At 39.4% G+C, this 17,482-nt stretch overlaps 1 protein-coding gene across 4 annotated transcripts in view; it reads right to left on the minus strand.

Annotated features, from left to right (window-relative positions):
- Positions 1-16,762, minus strand: part of GALNT13 (polypeptide N-acetylgalactosaminyltransferase 13) — a 541,337-nt gene extending 524,575 nt beyond the window's left edge. For 3 of the 4 annotated variants that reach the window (XM_060626627.3, XM_060626624.2, XM_060626626.2), the window contains exon 1: positions 16,365-16,762. The gene's annotated coding sequence lies outside the window, so the exon portion shown is untranslated. The remainder of the gene's footprint in view (positions 1-16,364) is intronic. The other variant, XM_060626625.2, reaches the window with a different exon arrangement.
- Between the last annotated feature and the right edge of the window lie 720 nt (positions 16,763-17,482).

The following is a 17,482-nucleotide window of genomic DNA, read 5'->3' on the forward strand; positions in this document are numbered from 1 at the left end:
TGTACATAATATAATAAATATAATATAATATAATATAATATAATATAATATAATATAATAATTTTGATAGGGATTTATTTATTTTCTAACTGGAAGTTTGTACTTTCTTGACCTCCTGCTTCCTCAATCCCCTTCTCCTCTGGCAACCACCAATCTGTTCTCTATACCTACAAGACTGGATTTTGTTTAGTTTTGTTTCTTAGATTCCATATATAAGTGAAATTATGTGGTATTTGTCTTTCTCTGACTTACGTAACAGAATACCCTCAAGGTCCATCCAGGTTGGTTCAAATGGCAAGATTTCACTTTTTGTTATGTCTGAGTAGTATTCTACTGTGTATGTATGTATGTATGTATGTATGTATATATATGTATATATGTATGTATATATGTGTACATACATACACATCTTTTTCATCCATTCATCCATCAAGAGCCACTTAGCCTGTTTCCACATCCATATTTAGGCTATCGTAAATTATACAGCAATAAAAATAGCAGTGCATGTATCTTTTCAAATTAGTGGGTTTTTTTTTCTTTGGATAAATACCTGGGAGTGGAATTGCTAGATCAAATGGCATTTCTATTTTTAATATTTTGAAATCCTCTATATTGCTTTCCATAGTAGCTGCACAACTTACTTGCCCACCAACAGTGCACAAGTGTTCCCTTTTCTCCACATTCTCACCAACATTTGATATTTCTTATCTTTTTGAGAATAGCCACTCTGATAGGTGTAAGATGATATCTCAGTATGATTCTGATTTGCATTTCCCTCATGAATAGCGATGTCAAGCATCTTTCCATGTGCTTGCAGTCATCTTCTTCGGAAAAATGGCTGTTCAGATCCTCTGCCAATTTTTAAATCAGATTGTTTTTGTTATTGAGTTTTAAGTTCTTTATATTTTTTAAATATTAGCTCCTTAACAGATATAGGATTTCCAAATAACTTCTCCCACTCAGTAAGTTGCCTTTTTGTTTTGTAGCTTCTTTCCTTAACTGTGCAGAAGCTTTTTAGTTTGATATAGTCCCATATGTTTATTTTTGCATTCGTTTCCCTTGCCTTTGGAGTCAGACCCAAAAAGAGATTGCTAAAGCCAATGTCAAGAAGCTTATTGTCCATATTTTCTTCCTCAAGTTTTATGGCTTCAGATCTTATATTAAAGACTTTAATCCGTTTTGAGTTTATTTTTGTACATGGTATAAGATAATGAGGCACCTGTGTGGCTCAGCTGGTTAATCATCTAACTCTTGATTTCAGCTCAGGTCTTGATCTCAGGGTTATAAGTTTAAGCCCTACATCAGGTTCTGCACTGGACTTGAAGCCTACTTTAAAAAAAAAAAGATAGTAATCCAGTTTCATTCTAATGCATATATCTATCCAGTTTTCCCAACATCATTTATTAAAAAGAGTGTGCTATCCCTACTGTATATTCTTATCCATTTTATCAAAAATTAATTGACCAAAAATAGGTGGATTTATTTCTAGGTTTTCTATTCTGTTCCACTGATCTGTGTGTATGTTTTTAAGCTAGCATCATGCTATTTTGATTACACAGCTTTATAGAATATTTTGAAATCAGGGAGTATGACACCTCTGGCTCTTTTTCTCTTTATCAAGATTGTTTTTGGCCAGTCAGAATTTTCTGTGCTTCTATATAGATTTTGGAATTATTTGTTCAAGTTTCAAAAAAAAAAAAGCCATTGCATTTTGATAGGGATTGCATTAAATCTATATTGCTTTTGGTAGTATGGTCATTTTAATATTAATTTAATAGCATTTCTTCCAATATGTGAGCACAGAATACCTTTCCATTTATTTGTGTGTTCTTCAGTTTCTTTTATACTTACATACTTTTCATGCACCTCCTTCATTGAATTTACTCCAAGGCAATTTATTCTTTCTAACTGGAAGTTTGTACTTACTTGACCTCCTGCACCCATTTGACTTCCTCAATCCCCCTCTCCTCTGGCAAACACCAATCTGTTACCAATGAGTGTAAGAGGGACTGTTTTCCTGATTTCTCATTCTGATAATTCGTGATTAGTGTACATAACAGATTTTTGTATACTGATTTTCATTCCTGCAACTCTACTGAATTAATTTATTAGCTCTAAAAGGCTATTTTAGGTGGAGCCTTTAGGATTTTCCATATATAATACCATATCATCTACAAATAGTAACAGTTTGACGAATTTCTTTCCAACTTGGATGCATCTTCTTTTTGTTGCCTAATTTCTCTGGCTAGGGTTTTCACTACCGTGTTGAATAAAAGTGGAGAGACTAGGCATCCTTGTCTTGTTCCTGACCTTAAAGGAAGAGCTTTCAGATTTCCATAGTTGAGTATGATATTAGCTGTGGGTTTGTCATATACGCCCTTTATTATGTTGAGAAATGTTCCCTCTAGACTCACTTTGTTGAGAGTCTCTATCATAAATGAATCCTGAGATTTATCAAATGTTTTTTCTGCATCTGTTGAGATGATTGTATAGTATTTTGCTTTCATTTTGTTAACATGGTGTATCATTTTGATGGACTGTGGATGTTGAGCCATCCTTGCATACCTGAAATACATCCTATTTGATCATGGGATATGATAATTTTAATGTATTGCTGAATTTGATTGCCTAATATTTCATTGAGGATTTTTGCATCTATGCTCATCAGGAATATTGGCCTCTAATTTTCTTTTTTTATGATGTCCTTGTCTGGTTTTGGTATCAAGGTAATGTTGGCCTGGTAAAATGAGTTTGGAAGCTTTTCTTTCTCTTGAGTTACTTGGAAGAGTTTGAGAAGGATAGGTACTAAGTCTCTGAATGGTAGAATTCACCACTGAGGCAGTCTGGTCTTGGATTTTTCATATTTGGGAGGTTTTCATTACTATTCAAAATCTTCTTATTAGTGATTTGTCTACTCAGATTTTCTATTTTCTCAAGTTTCATTCTTGGAAGACTGTTATGTTTCCAAAAATATATCTTCTTGCTGGATTGACCCCTTTATCATTATGCAATGCCCCCTTTGTCTTTTATTATAGAATGTTTTAAGTCTAATTTATCTGATAAGGGTTTCTTTTTGTTTACATTTGCAGGGAATATCTTTCTGATCCCTTCACTTTCAGTCTTTGTGTGTATTTACTTCTGAAGTGAGTCTCTTGTAAGCAGCATATAGACTGGTGTTGTTTTTAATTATTCTGTCTCTTAATTGGATAATTTAGTCTCTTTTTCTCTCCTCTTTTGTGGCTTGATGATTCCTTAGCTTATGTTTAGTTTTCCTTTTGCATTTTCTTTTGTGTATTTACTATAAGTTCTTGTTTTGTGGTTACCAATGGGTTAACATATATCATCTTCTGTAAATAATAGTCTATTTTAATTTAATGTCAAGTGAAATTTAAACACATTCCAAAGCTACATTTTTACTCCCCCTGCACATTTTATGTTTTGATATTACACTTACATCTCTGTATTTTACGTATCCCTTCACTAATTATTGTGGCTTTAGTTAATTTTACTATTTTTTTCTTTTAACATTCATACCAGTTTTGTAAAAGTATCTGATCCACTACCTTTCATATATATTTATATTTTCCAGTGAGATTTTTACTTTCTTATGTTTTCTTATTGTTAATTAGTGCCATCTGTTTTCAGCTTAAATCTGTTGATTTAGCAGTGATGAACTCCTATGACTTTTGCCTCTCTGGAGAACTCTTTAGCTCTCCTTCAGTTCTGAATGATAATCTTGCCAAGTAGAATATTCTTGGTTGGAAGTTTTTTTGTTTTTGTTTTTGTTTTTTTTTTCCTTCAGGACTTTGAATATGTCATGCTACTCCCTTCTGGCTCACAAAATTTCTGTTGAGAAATCTGTTGATACTCCTATGGGGGTTCCCTTGTATGTAATAATTTGTTTAATTCTTGGTGCTGTTAATATTCTCTCTTTAATTTTTGATGTCTTCACAATGTACCTTAGTGTGGATCTCTTTGGATTTTATTTGGAATTCTCTGGGCTTCTTGAATGTGGATATCTCTTTCCTTGCCTAGATTAGAAAAGTTTTCAACCATTATCTTCCAATAAGTTTACTACTCCTTTCTCTCTTCTACTTCTGGGACCCCTAAAAAGCAAATGCTATTCCACTTGCTGTTATCCCACAGGTCCATTAAGTTATCTTTCTTTTCTTTTTTTTTTCTTTTTGCTGCTTTGTCTGGGTGAGTTCTATTATCTTTACTTCCAGTTCATTGATTTGTTCTGCTTTACCAGTCTGCTACTGAATGCATCTAGTATATTTTTCAGTTCAGTTACTGTATTCTTCAGCTCTGTGACTTTTATTTGGTACTATCTTGTATTTTCTACCTTCTTGTTGATGTTCTGTGTTCATCCATTCTTCTCCAGAGCTCAGTAAGCATCTATATGATCATTAATTTGAATTCTTTTTTTTTAAATGTTTTATTTATTTTTAAGACAATGTGAGAGACAGAGTGCAAGCAGCGGAGGGGTAGACAGAGGGAGACACAGAATCTGAAGTGGGCTCCAGACTCTGAGGTGTCAGCCCAGATCCTGACACGGGGCTCAAACTCATGAACCGTGAGATCATGACCTGAGCTGAAGTTGGGATACTTAACCGACTGAGCCACTCAGGCGCACCTAACTTGAATTCTTTATCAGGTAAATTGCTTATCTCCATATCATTAAGATCTTTTTCTGAGGTTTTCCCTTATTGTTTTGCTTGGAACATATTTCTCTGTTTCCTCATTTTCCTTGATTCTCTTTTTATATGTATGAGGTGAAACAGCTACCTCTCTGTCTTAAAGGAGTGGCCTTGTGGAGGTGATGAAACTTCTCATTCAACCTTGCCCTAGCTTTTGCTTGTCTCTCAAATCCTTGACCATCTAAATTTGCCTGATTTATTCTTGATATTCTTGATATTTATTCTTGATATTCCCCCATTTTTGAGGGTGTGGCTAGAGCTCTTCAAGGATTTTAACGTTTTTGCCTTTCTTATGATCTTTTAATTCTCTGTTCCCTACAAGGTTATTTTACTGTTAGTGGTTTTTCAATTATCTTGGTCTCTCTTTTCATGTTGCAGACTTTTCTTAGTATTTTTTTTCTTACATTATTTTTTAAATGTCTGGTAATCCATGGTTGCTATTTTATATTTAAGAATGAACAGGGCTCCTGGGTGGCTCAGTCAGCTGAGTGTCCAACTCTGGCTCAGGTCATGATCTCACCACTCATGGGTCCAAGCCCCGCATCCAGCTCTGTGCTGACAGCTCAGAACCTGGAGCCTGCTTTGGATTCTGTGTCTTTGTCTCTCTCTGCCCCTTCATCCCTTCCTTCCTTCCTTCCTTCCTTCCTTCCTTCCTTTCTCTCTCTCTCTCTCTCTCTTTCTCAAATAAACAGTAAAAATTTAAAAAAAAAGAATGAGGGAACAGAAAATACTGAGTCTTCTGTACTTGAGTGGGTCTTCTTGGTTAGAAGACTTTGTTTTAGGATAAGCAACTTGCTGATCATTTAGGCTTGTAGAGTCTAAGTGTCAAAATAAAAGGGACTTTATCCTATGGTTCTAGGATGTGTCCCTAGTTGCCCTTATTGTCCCTCAGACATGTAAGCAATTTCATTAGTTTGTACTAAGGAGTGTAGTGAGAGGGGTGATGAGAAAAATGTGCTATAGGGACATTTGCCTAAGAAGTAGAATTGGTAAGTAGAAGGTTGGTTATTCCAACTATACATGTTGATTAATTATTTTGTTTCAGACTCAGTGTCTCACCTCTGCTCTCCTTTTTTCTTGGCATGGAACTCAAGCCTTTGGGGGACTGTTCAGGGCACAGTGTCTCCCTCTTCAACTTCAGGCCACTTTCCTATATCTTAGTCAGTTTCCTCTGCCTTGCTTTACTCTATCCAATTTTTAACAGTCTGATATCTTTTTGACCCTTTAACGTTTAAATTAATGAGGTTTCAACAGGATGTATAATAAATAAAGACATGTCTCCATTCTTCCTCTTCAAATGGATAATCACTTGTTGAAAAGCAATTCCACTGACCTAGAGAAACTACCCTTAAAACATCTAAAATGAATAAAACCCGGAACAAACAATACTATTAGACTACTGAATATCACCAGAGTCATGATAGCAACAATGCTGTCTTGAGTGATTCAAACAAGGTGCTCTGTTGAAATGAATGCAAACTGTACATCTGCACAGGTCTTATGGTACCCAGCAATACTACTGATTTCATGTTTTTGAAATGCCTTATACTCTGTCCTTTTTGTGGAGAATGAGAATTAACATTCTCAAAAAAAAAGAGATTTATTAAAGTTCAAAAGTATTTAATAAGATAGTTGCAAGTATATTACATTTGTGAAGGTTATTTTTCCTTACAAAGGAATGGAAATGATGCATACGTGTTATCCCACTCGAATTAGAATTCTATATAGATAATAAGAATTTGTGCATTGTAGAAGCAAAATGGGCCTATTGTCATCTGCAACGGCAAATGAAGTGTCTCATAACTAGCAATTCAATGTGTTAATTCAGCTGCACCATCCAATTACCTACGATTCATCTCAACTTAGTGCACAACAATAAAACTCTTAAAAAATCCATGACAAAATGTCTGCTCTAGGTTTATCAGATAGGGGAACTACCACCCAAAGCTGGGGAGTGGGAGCCATAGAATATAAATTATTAAAATTGTCCATCACAATCTATCCATTAATATAAAAAATTTTTGACATGAAGTCAATAGCCTAGAGTTAGTAAGAAAACACATATTGGAGGATGTATGAGGAAAATCTGACCAAGAAACGAGAAAGCCATGTGGCAACTGAAGTTGGCATCCTCTCAAATAACACAGCATTCCCTCTGAGCCCTGGGCCGGCCAACTGCCAACTGACCACAGGGCCCAGGCACACAATTCTAAAAGTAGACAGAGGTAATGAGATGTGAATTTAGCATCCCCAGCCTCCTGCTAAATGACCCAGATGCAGAAGCTAGCGCGTCTGTCTCTTACCTACTCAGAACTAACTGATGAAATGAACAGAAGCTCTTTTATTATTTACTATTCAAGAGCAGTAATAATCTAGTCCTGCTACAAGTGGATTTACTAAGCCATAGAAGAAAGACCATTTAAAGTAGAGCGTACCATGAAGAAGAAAGGGGACAAAGGAACAAGGAAAAGATAGGGAAAAGAAAGAGTATTGAGAAATAATAAACACATTATTTACTTAAGAAAATACAAAGGCACAGTGACAACCTAGAAGAGATGAGTAACATCTGAACCACAATCAGGGACAGTGTGGTTTCTAACATTTTTTAGGACAAATGACATTTAGTCCCATTTGAGACTGAACTATCAAGATAATCAAAGATTATTGAGGCTTGAGGATTCAGAAAAAAAGAGATGGAATTCCTGCAAGAAAAAGGGAAAAAAAAACTGTACTGAATTTTGATACTGGGTTCGTTAGTAATCCCATAAACCCTTCATTTCATTTATAGACTCTGAAAACAGCATTGTTTTAAGTGCAGATCTTTAGTTTAAAAAAAAAAAAAAAACAGGCTGGGGCGCCTGGGTGGCTCAGTCAGTTAACTAGACTCTTGATTTAGTCTCAGATCATGATCTCACAGTTCAGTTTGTGAGATCAAGCCCCACATTGGGCTCTGCCAGCACTGACAGCACAGAGCCTACTTGGGATTCTCTCTCTGTCCCTCCCACTCCCTCCCAAAATAAACATTAAAAAAAAAAAAAAAAAAAAAAAAACAGGGGTGCCTGGGTGGCTCAGTTGTTAAGTGTCCAACTCTTGATTTTGGCTCAGGTCAAGATGTCACAGTTCATGAGTTCAAGCCCCAAGTTCAAGCTCCTGCACTGTCAGTGCAGAGCCTACTTGGGATTCTCTCTCTTTCTCTGCCCCTCCCCTGCACACTCGTACACTCTCTCTCTCAAAATAAAAAAATAAACCTTAAAAAAAAATCCAGGAAGGTGGAGTGACTCATTATTGAAGGTATATAATTGAAATAATTTACATAATCTAATCAACTTTCAGTCAGCCTAAAATGATATTTATTTTTTTAAAGACTAAAGAAAAATCATTAAAACATTGTCTTAGTACATTAAACAAAAATAGTAAGCAAGAGAAAGTTGCTGAAAATCAACCAAAGCTTGCAAGGAGAAAATGTATCGTATCAAAGATTAATACATCAGTTTTGTAGATTACTAGTGATTACAAATTAGCAAATATTCCATCCCCAAAAAACCTTAAAACACATGGGGAAAAAAATCCAGAAATTTCAGCAGGACTTCCCCAGTGCTTTCATAAATATGAACATTTCTTAATGTAATTTAAACAATTATTAGCAGTATCACAGGAAAATAAACTATTTCTTATTAGATTAGTTACAGATATAGATCTCAGTTATGAATTGAAGTCTATGTAGAGAAATCCTATTCAGTTATAGATTTATTTTTTTTTTCTTTCTGCCTGCATCACTATGTGTTAGTTTCTTCTTATTTGGGCGGGGAGGGTAGGAGGGAGCAGTGTGTATCTAAGTAGAAACAACAATGTGCTTGGAAGAAATCTACTCCAATTTTTCCAAATCCATTGTCTTCTTCATAATTGTCTTTTTTAATCCAGTGCCATGACTTCTAAAAGGCAAACATTTTGTCTCCAGCTCTAAAAATCCACCTTGTTGGTCAGGTTTTCTTCCTTCATTTTTAAAGGTAAAACTTACTCAAATAGGAAACAAAACATAGGAATCTGGGCTCCGTTTTCAATTCAGCTATTTCAAACTTTGTGACATAAAGCAAGTTGTTTTATTAATAATTTCATCAAAATAGCATAGTCCTTGTCCTGTCACTTACCAGCTTAGTCTGGGACAACTTACTTAGCCTTTCTGTATCTCAATTTCCTTGTCTGTAAAATGGATGTACAATAAAACCCACCTTGGAGGGTTGTTATGATGAAATTAATTAATATATGTAACACTTAGGATAATGTCCAGAACAAAGTAACTTCTTTCTTCTTTAAATAAGTAAAAATTAATAAGTTAACCTGAAAAATGGTGTTAGATCAGTTGTCTAAAACATCACTGTATATCAGAATCATCTAAAAGTATTTAAAAAAAGATTCCGTAAACTCATCAGAGACAAATGAGAATCTGTATCAGTGGGATCTGACAATCTATATTAAAACAAACACACACACACAAAAACTTCGTTAGTTATTTCAATGTAAAGACTGGTTTGTTAACAAGGACAATTTAGGTACATTTCACATACCCCCACCGTCATTTTTTTTCTCTCTGATGGCCACAATAGTCACTATCCAAAGAAACTTGCCATTTAACAGCATCAGTCAGTTTTACAAAAGCAGTTAGTTTAGCTTTGGATTTCTCTTTCTTACCTAAAACAAAACTTCTTTGTCCTCACCAAGGCCACCAAAGAAGTAAAAAAGGAACAAAATGATCCCTAAGGCTAGAACACATTGGTTAGTGGGGAAGGACAGAGGAGTAAATTCTTGACACATGTTCCCTTATTTCTGCCAGGCATTCATTCATTCCTTGTCCCAGGACACAGATTGGCACTAGCTAAGTGACAGTGATTTGCAGTTAAATACCACGAAGGAACAAGTCACCCCCAATTCTCTAATCCTTTCAACAAACATTGACACCGTAAACTGAGGCTAGAGCGATTGTTAGCATCTTTCCCGGGTCCAAATTTTATTGCCCAGGCCAGTGACTAGTAAGAGAATGGAACAGCTAGCTATAAGTGCTATGTAGGTTTCATGAAGTCATGGATATGACTACCATGCTGGCCTGTGTTCTCTGTATACACAGGGTGCACGGGGTAAATAGGATATTATACTGGTTCAGACTAAGAAGGTTCCTAAGCATCAACTACAGAATATGGTGAAATGAATTACCAGACTGTGATAAAATTTTCATCAGTCTTTGTTAAATTTGAAGATTAAGTGCAATGTAGAAAAATGTACAGGAAGCTAAATACAGTTCTTTTAAGAACTATATTTTGATATTCAGTTCTGCCATCTTAGCTCGTGTTAAAATGCCCACTCTTTTATAAGATGATGATGATATAAGTAGACTTTTAAAACCATTCTTACCATGCAAAAGAAAATGTTCAATGGAGGCTGGCACTCAATTTTTTAAAAATTTTATTAGTCAGTGAAAATGTCACACTGAGAACTACTAGTGCACTGGCTTCAGAGACAGAAAAGAACTGATGGGCTCCTTGGCACTAAAGCATATTAGCTGTGTGCTTTTGAGTGAGTGAGTCCTTGTTTATACGATGGGGACAGTAATTCTACTTACTCCTCATGTGGCTATGAGGATAAAATGTGGCAAGACCTATCAGATGTTTACGTATCCACAGTACAAGGACAAAGTAAGTATCCAATAGATTTTGGCTCTTTTCTCAATTTGTAACTCAATTCACCATTTTTAGCTCCCTCATAAGTAAAATCAAATGGCTATTCCTCCACAGAGATTTGTTTCCCAAGTATGTTTTCCCATTTTTCTTTCATCAGAGTAATGGTACTATTGCATAGGGGTCTTGATAGTCATATAACTCTCATCCTTTCCATCTGAAACTAATTATATAATAAAAATCTGAAGAAGAAATTAAGTCAGTTATTATGCTTCTGATCTACCAGAACACAATCCTCCCCATATGTCAAAATCCATTTTTTTTTAACAACAACAACAAAAAAAGAGGTCCTGTACTTATAATATCAAGGCAATTAATATTAGGCAAGAGATTAAATTGACATTTACTACTATCTCTGAGGTGTAATTTGGATGATTTTGAATGTTCAGGCTTTGCTTTAAATTCTTCTTTCTGTTTACAGTGGCTACTGAGCACATGTATTATGATCACCAAAATGCCAACTAGCAGTTTAATCACACTTCCTATAATGTTCTACAAGAGCTTAAATAAGATTTAAGTGACATCAATGTAGTTTAATGTATCAAACAGAATCCTAATTAATTCCACATCATGTTAAAACACTGATATGCTATATCTTGGACAGTTCCCATCTATCTTAACAGTAAGCAGTTCTAAAAAAAAAAACAAATACAAAGAAGTCTGAATATTTAATATGGGCAGTGTTTTATTTTTCTCACATAACTAATTATACAATCACAAATATGTTCATATCTAGGGTGGTAACAGTCACTATTTTCTCTCCATCCCTCTCAAAGGGATAGATTTTAATGTTTATTTATTTGTGAGAGAGAGAGCGCATGTGCACAAACACACAAGCAGGGGAGGGGCAGAGAGAGACAGAGGGAGACAGAGCATTTGAAGCGGGCTCCAGGCTCTGAGCTGTTAGCTCAGAGCCTGGCGCAGGTCTTGAACCCACAAGCCAAACAGTGAGATCGTGACCTGAGCTGAAGTCAGATGGTGAACCAACTAAGCCACTCAGGTGCCCCATAATGTGGAACAACTTTTAACAGATGATATTTTGCAGCTTGCTTTAGGTCTTTTGTTAACGGGAAAATTATAGTAGAGTAAACATTAAGAGAGAACCCAAGAGTTCATAAGGACAATAACTATATGTGCACACTTGAGTGAAGTTGGGCCCATACAGGAAAGGCACATCTCCTTATTTTAACTAACATTTTAGGTGTTAGGACCCAGAAATCTCTTAATAATCTGTAGTCAAAATTTTTCAAAATTATGTATTTCAGCTTAAATAAATAGTTCCTGAGTGACATAAAGAAAATAAAATTAGAAAACTCATATCTAAAAATGAATTTTAGCTAATTCATTTACAACGGAATTGGAACATACATTTACCACACAGGTCTCTTTAGCCACCTGTAATTACTTCTTGGTAATCAAGCAAAGATACATTAAAAAATATTTTTATGGTATACTACATTGAAAGCATATACACAGGTCTAAATCTGAATCCAGGACAAACAAGTATCAAATGAATAAAGTCTACTTGATTTATATTTTGCTCTAAAAGGTAACTGTTTATAATGCCCTGAATGGATGATCAACTACTACTGAAATAATGTGTGCATTCATTTTCACTAAGTTATTTGAATTCTCTAAGTATTAAATTTCACAATACAAAGCTGGACTCTTCAAAAACACACATGCCTTCAACTGAATAGCAGACATCCTTAAATAATGTGATTTAAGATAGAAATTGTAAATTGAAGTTTAATCTGTTAAAATGACAACAGGTTTATCAAAGCAGACAGTACCAGATCTTTAAATGTGATTTATGTGTTTGAACATATACTTAGTGTGTATGTGTCCATGCGAGGATGTGGGGGGTGATATTAAGAAAGGCCATGAGGGGCGCCTGGGTGGCGCAGTCGGTTAAGCGTCCGACTTCAGCCAGGTCACGATCTCACGGTCCGTGAGTTCGAGCCCCGCGTCAGGCTCTGGGCTGATGGCTCAGAGCCTGGAGCCTGTTTCCGATTCTGTGTCTCCCTCTCTCTCTGTCCCTCCCCCGTTCATGCTCTGTCTCTCTCTGTCCCACAAATAAATAAAAAAAACGTTGAAAAAAAATAAATAAATAAATAAATAAAAAAGAAAGGCCATGAAATAGATTGTCAGAGTCAATATGAATGCATATACTTAGTCTTGATTTGACGTTTCGCATGTGTTTATTCGGATGACAAGAGCAGAAGGAAGAATTGAGAACCAAAAACCAGTTAAAATTCTTTTATAATTAGCCATATGATCACTCAGATTTCAAAGTAGTGATCCTGTTAGGCCTCATTAGATTTAAGATGTGTACATGTTCCTACTACTGATAGCAATTTAAACCCAAGAAGGTCATATATTAAAAGTCACAGTCAAGAATTTCTTGTTTATTGCAAGAGGTGCCACTTGAGAATACGATGTCTAATAACACCAATAAAGGACAAAACTGTAGAGATTGTTCATTTTCATAAAGCACAATGAACACTTATCAAAGACATGTGGCATTGTTATTTGTTTCCCATAGTGGACTTGATTCATGCTTTATTCTCAATAATATTCTTTACTTTTACTTGGTGTTATTCCAAAACACCAATATTCTCTTCATTTGTCCAACCAGAAAGAATAAAAATATTCATTTATTGCTTGTTCTCTCACCCTCTCCCTAAAATGCCAAGATTAAAAAGCTGTACAATCTCTATTACATGGAAGTGTTCCTGTCAGAACTACTACCTCTGAATGAACGAAAGAAAGAAAGAAAGAAAGAAAGAAAGAAAGAAAGAAAGAAACCATCACCACTTCTAAAAATCTATAAGCAAAATGAAACATTGTATTTCACTCTGACAAAACTGTTTAACTTAAAATTAATGCACAGGAAGTTAAAAAGTTAAATGTGTCTCAATATTATCAGTAAGAAATCAGAACCTATCTCAACCAGCAGCAGAATTTCCACCTACAGTGTGTCTTTGCTATTTTTTAAATGCAAAACATTGGGTACAGTATCAAGCCATCTATAAGTAACATTTTTAAAGCAAAACTGCCTTGATCACGCTCCTGTACAATACTCACGGTAAATCCTCAAATTTTTAAAGAGGTGACTACTCTATCATCAAAAAAACAACACTGAAAAAAAAAAAAAGAAAAAACAATACTGCAGCTTTTGAATTCCTACCAGTACCTTGTATCAGGAGGCACTATATTTCCAGGTACTTTGGCAAATTTTCATATGTATGTAGCATCACACCTCTCATATATATTTGAAGCAGTAAGGAAGCCTATAAATTATTTAAGGTAAGTGAGTCAGTTTGAGAGATCAATTTATAGCCCCCAAATATTTCAAGCTGATAGATCTGCTCTTTATGTTAAAAGAGAAAACTTTTCACTTGTGAAAGACCACAAGAAAGTATTCACTAATAAATGATGTCATGTTCCAGTTTGCTTTCTCATAGGAAGATTAAGAGATGCCACCTATCAGAGTCTCTAAAATCATTTCTTCAATTCTGCAGTGACTTGTTAAAGAACATCAGCCAAGGTAAAGACTTGCAAAGAGAGGCAAATTCAAGAAGTGAATGAGCCAAAAAGGCACTCAGGTTTCAACATGGCTTCTACTAGTAGTCCTCAATTCCCATTCATAAAACACTAAGTAAATGAAACAAACAAGAAAAAAAAAGAGGCATAATTCAACTTCTTGTATGAAGCTCATTCACATAGCTGGGTGATCAAAGCCTATAATTAGCTGCATGCTAATCATTCAAGGAACAAGTTTTTAATAAGCATTTACTAGTTTTCCCACACTGTGCTAAGGTCTGTGTATCTGAAACTGCATCCGGGTCCACTCCGCACTCTGGCATCCAGAATTAATCTACACCAGCAACACTGTACTTCCTTTGGAAAGGCTTTCTTTTCTTCCTCCCCAAACCTGATCTCAGACACAGTGCCTCTACTTAAGCAAGCGGCTTAAGCCCTGAAATGGGATGAACATCACACAAACGGAGAATTAAAAGCATTTATTTAAACAAGCAAGAGCAGCCAGAGAAAATCCTCATTGGAGTTGAAGGTGGGCAGGGGCATAAGGAAGAGGTGTGGAATCCCAGCTTGTGGCAAACAGTGCAGAGAAATGCACATTTCTCATGTTCAAAGCCTGCCCTAGGCTATGAAGATTCTCCAAATCTATCCATTTGTGAAGTCACTCAAACAGGGTTTCAACATAAAGGTTCAAATTCTGAAGGAGAGAAGGAGTTTGTAGAGATTAGGGAAAAGGAAAAATTAATAATGCAATGCAAAAGTCACGATGAGGAAAAAGGAAAGATTGAGTGAAGGCAAGGAGAATGACCTGAGAAGGTGAAAGGTCCAAAATATGTCACCAGTAGGTTGACCTTACTTTTCAGTGTTCTCAAACAAGCTGGTTTCTTTAACACTAGAGGGCATGAATGCAAGGAAGCGAGCGCACACACACACACACACACACACACACACACACACACGCGTGTGCGCGCGCGCGCGCACACACACACACACACGGGAAGGGGAGCGACCCTGAGCAAAGGCAGCCTTCATATAAAACTAGAGATCTGGGGGCCCAAAGAAAACCCGAGATTTCAGGCGTCTCGGGAAGCCAAGTGTCTTTACGCTGCAAATAAAATCACCACGCTGTGTTCCTAGGAAGAGTGACCGCGACCTCTCCCAAGGAAACGGCTCAAGGATTGAGTGTTATGGCAGTTTATGGCAGATAGTCCCCAATGCTCCTCTCCTCCGCTAGCAACACCTTTGCCTCACAAAAGCTCCCACCCTTTCGAGGTTAGTTTTCCCCGGATGCCAAAGCTTTCTGTGTTTGCCTACCGTCTCTTATGTGGCTACCTGTAAAGGCTGGAGGTGTAGACTCTCTACCAGGAAATTCAACTGATCTTAGTCAATTCTCGGGTTGAGGGGAGGGACGCACGCCGCTTTCACCGCCAGTAGCCTCAGTGCGCTCCGGCTCTCTGCCGCACAGGGCCCTCGGACCCGGGCAGGGGAGACTGGCCCTTAAGCCCTTCACTCAGCCCCTCTGCTCCATGCAAACCCACACAAGGGCAACCCCCGCATCCCCTCTGGCTCAGAGCAGGGAGATCTCTGTACCTGGAGGTGCCCAGAAGGTGGGCCGGGGCGTGCTCGACTGGCCGGGGCGCCTCGGGATTCGGAGAACAAGGCAGGAGAGACGAAGGAGGTAGACGGAGACAGGCAGCGACAGGCAGAGAGAAAACACGCCAAGACAGAGAGCCAAGCGTAAGAGACAGGGTAACAGGAATAGAGAGACATCCCAAGAGATACAAGGAGGAAAAGAATGGAAGAGAAACAGACCCGGAGGTCGCAGGGGGAGCCAGAGTCAGAGAGAAAGTCAGAGAAAGAAACTGAGTCAGAGACAGAGACTCGCAGAGAGAATGAGGCCGAGGGGCACCGAAAGAGAGAGGCAGAAAGGAAGGAAGACAACCGTCGAGGAAGATACCCAAGCTCTAGTGCGTCCCCGGTGTGAAGCCTAACAGGAGCGTCCGCGCACAGCCAGCCCCGGCCGCCCGCAGCTGGTGGGGAGAAAGTTGCCCCCACCGCCAAGCGCCACCAGGGCGCAGAGGGTGGCCAGCGCCCCGGATCTGAAGCGAGTAGCGGAGAAAGGAGTAGAGAGCGGGTCAGCGACAGAAAGTTCCGCGCCTCTCGATCCACCCTCCGCACCTGCAGCAGCCGGCTAGCACGCTCCGAGCTTCCGGGAGGCAGTCTCGCCGGGTCCGCGGGCGCCCCTACCCCAGTCCAGCCCGGGGCGCTGGACGCGGCGACCGACACTCGCTGCAGGACTTTGCGGCACCCACCCGGGCACCCTGGCCACCCGGAGGAGACTCGCCCCAGACAATTACGAGGAAGAGAGGGGGAGCAAGAGAGAGACGGAGACCTGCTATCGTGGCCAAGGATCCCGCGAAGAGGGAACGGCAGTCCACGCACGGGATTCAGCTTCTGACCCAGCCCGGCAGTCGCCCGCCGGCCGCGCCGAACACCGGGTGAGCCGAGCCCGCGCTCACCTGGAACCCGCGCCGGTCCGCGAACGCCGCGCGCAGCCCCGTCTCCCGCCCGCGCCTCTCTCTTCACACTTCCCCTGGAGCAGAGCAAGCCGGCTCCGGCCTGGGCCAGCCCCAGAGAGGCGCCCTCATAGCGCAGCGGCGGGCTAGAGGGCTCCGGGAGCGCCGCGAGAGCGGGCGCCGAGGCCGAGGAGGCACAGGAGACCGAGCGAGGGCTCCTAGCACATTGTCACCTCAGCAGAGCTGCCGCCGCCGCCGCCTGGTCACTTCGCCCCCGGCCCCCGCCCCCCTCCCACCCCAGCCCTCTCCCTCCCAGCCCCTCCTCCTCGCGCGGTCCCTCCCCCTCCCGTAGCCCCAGCCTGGAGGCCTCTCACTGGGCTAGTATCATTTACGTAACCAGCACCCCCCAGCCCTCCTCCCTCCCCGCTCCCGCTCCTCCCCGGGCTGGGGCGGTGTGCACCGAGCGCGCTCCAGCTGCTCCTGGAGCTACTGCTCCAGCGATGTGCACAAGTCCCGCGATACTTGGCAGGCACGGCCCCCAAGAGCAACTGTGGGGTCGGCTCCTCTCCCCCACAGAGAGCTTCGCGGCCCCTGGCCATCCAGGGTTCCCATGGGGGAAAAGCAGGCTTGCACACACCGTGTTAGCCCAGTGCACCAGCGAGCCTCTTATAGGGGTGCTACAGGATAGGAGACTGCCCTCGGGGAAAGCTGGGGCAACCCCACCCCCGTCGTAGTCTCTCCAGCAGAGAGATGCTGCGGGGGAGTTGAGGTTTGGAGCCTTGAAGAAGAAAGGACCGACAAGAGTTTGGCCTCTTGTCCCTTACAGTTCTTTCACCCTGACAGGATTCTAATGTTCTGGTTGGCGACAGCTGCGTCCAGCCTGCACAGTGTAAGAGATCTGGGAACGCAAAAATGCTTCCTTGCGCTCTTACATTTTTGAGGGAAAGTAAAGAAAAAAAATAAAAAGTGAGGCTTTGAATTCCTTTCTCAGTCA

The sequence above is a fragment of the Panthera onca genome, chromosome C1, assembly GCF_046562875.1.
Source record: "Panthera onca isolate mPanOnc1 chromosome C1, mPanOnc1 haplotype 2, whole genome shotgun sequence".
Lineage (NCBI taxonomy): Eukaryota > Metazoa > Chordata > Mammalia > Carnivora > Felidae > Panthera > Panthera onca.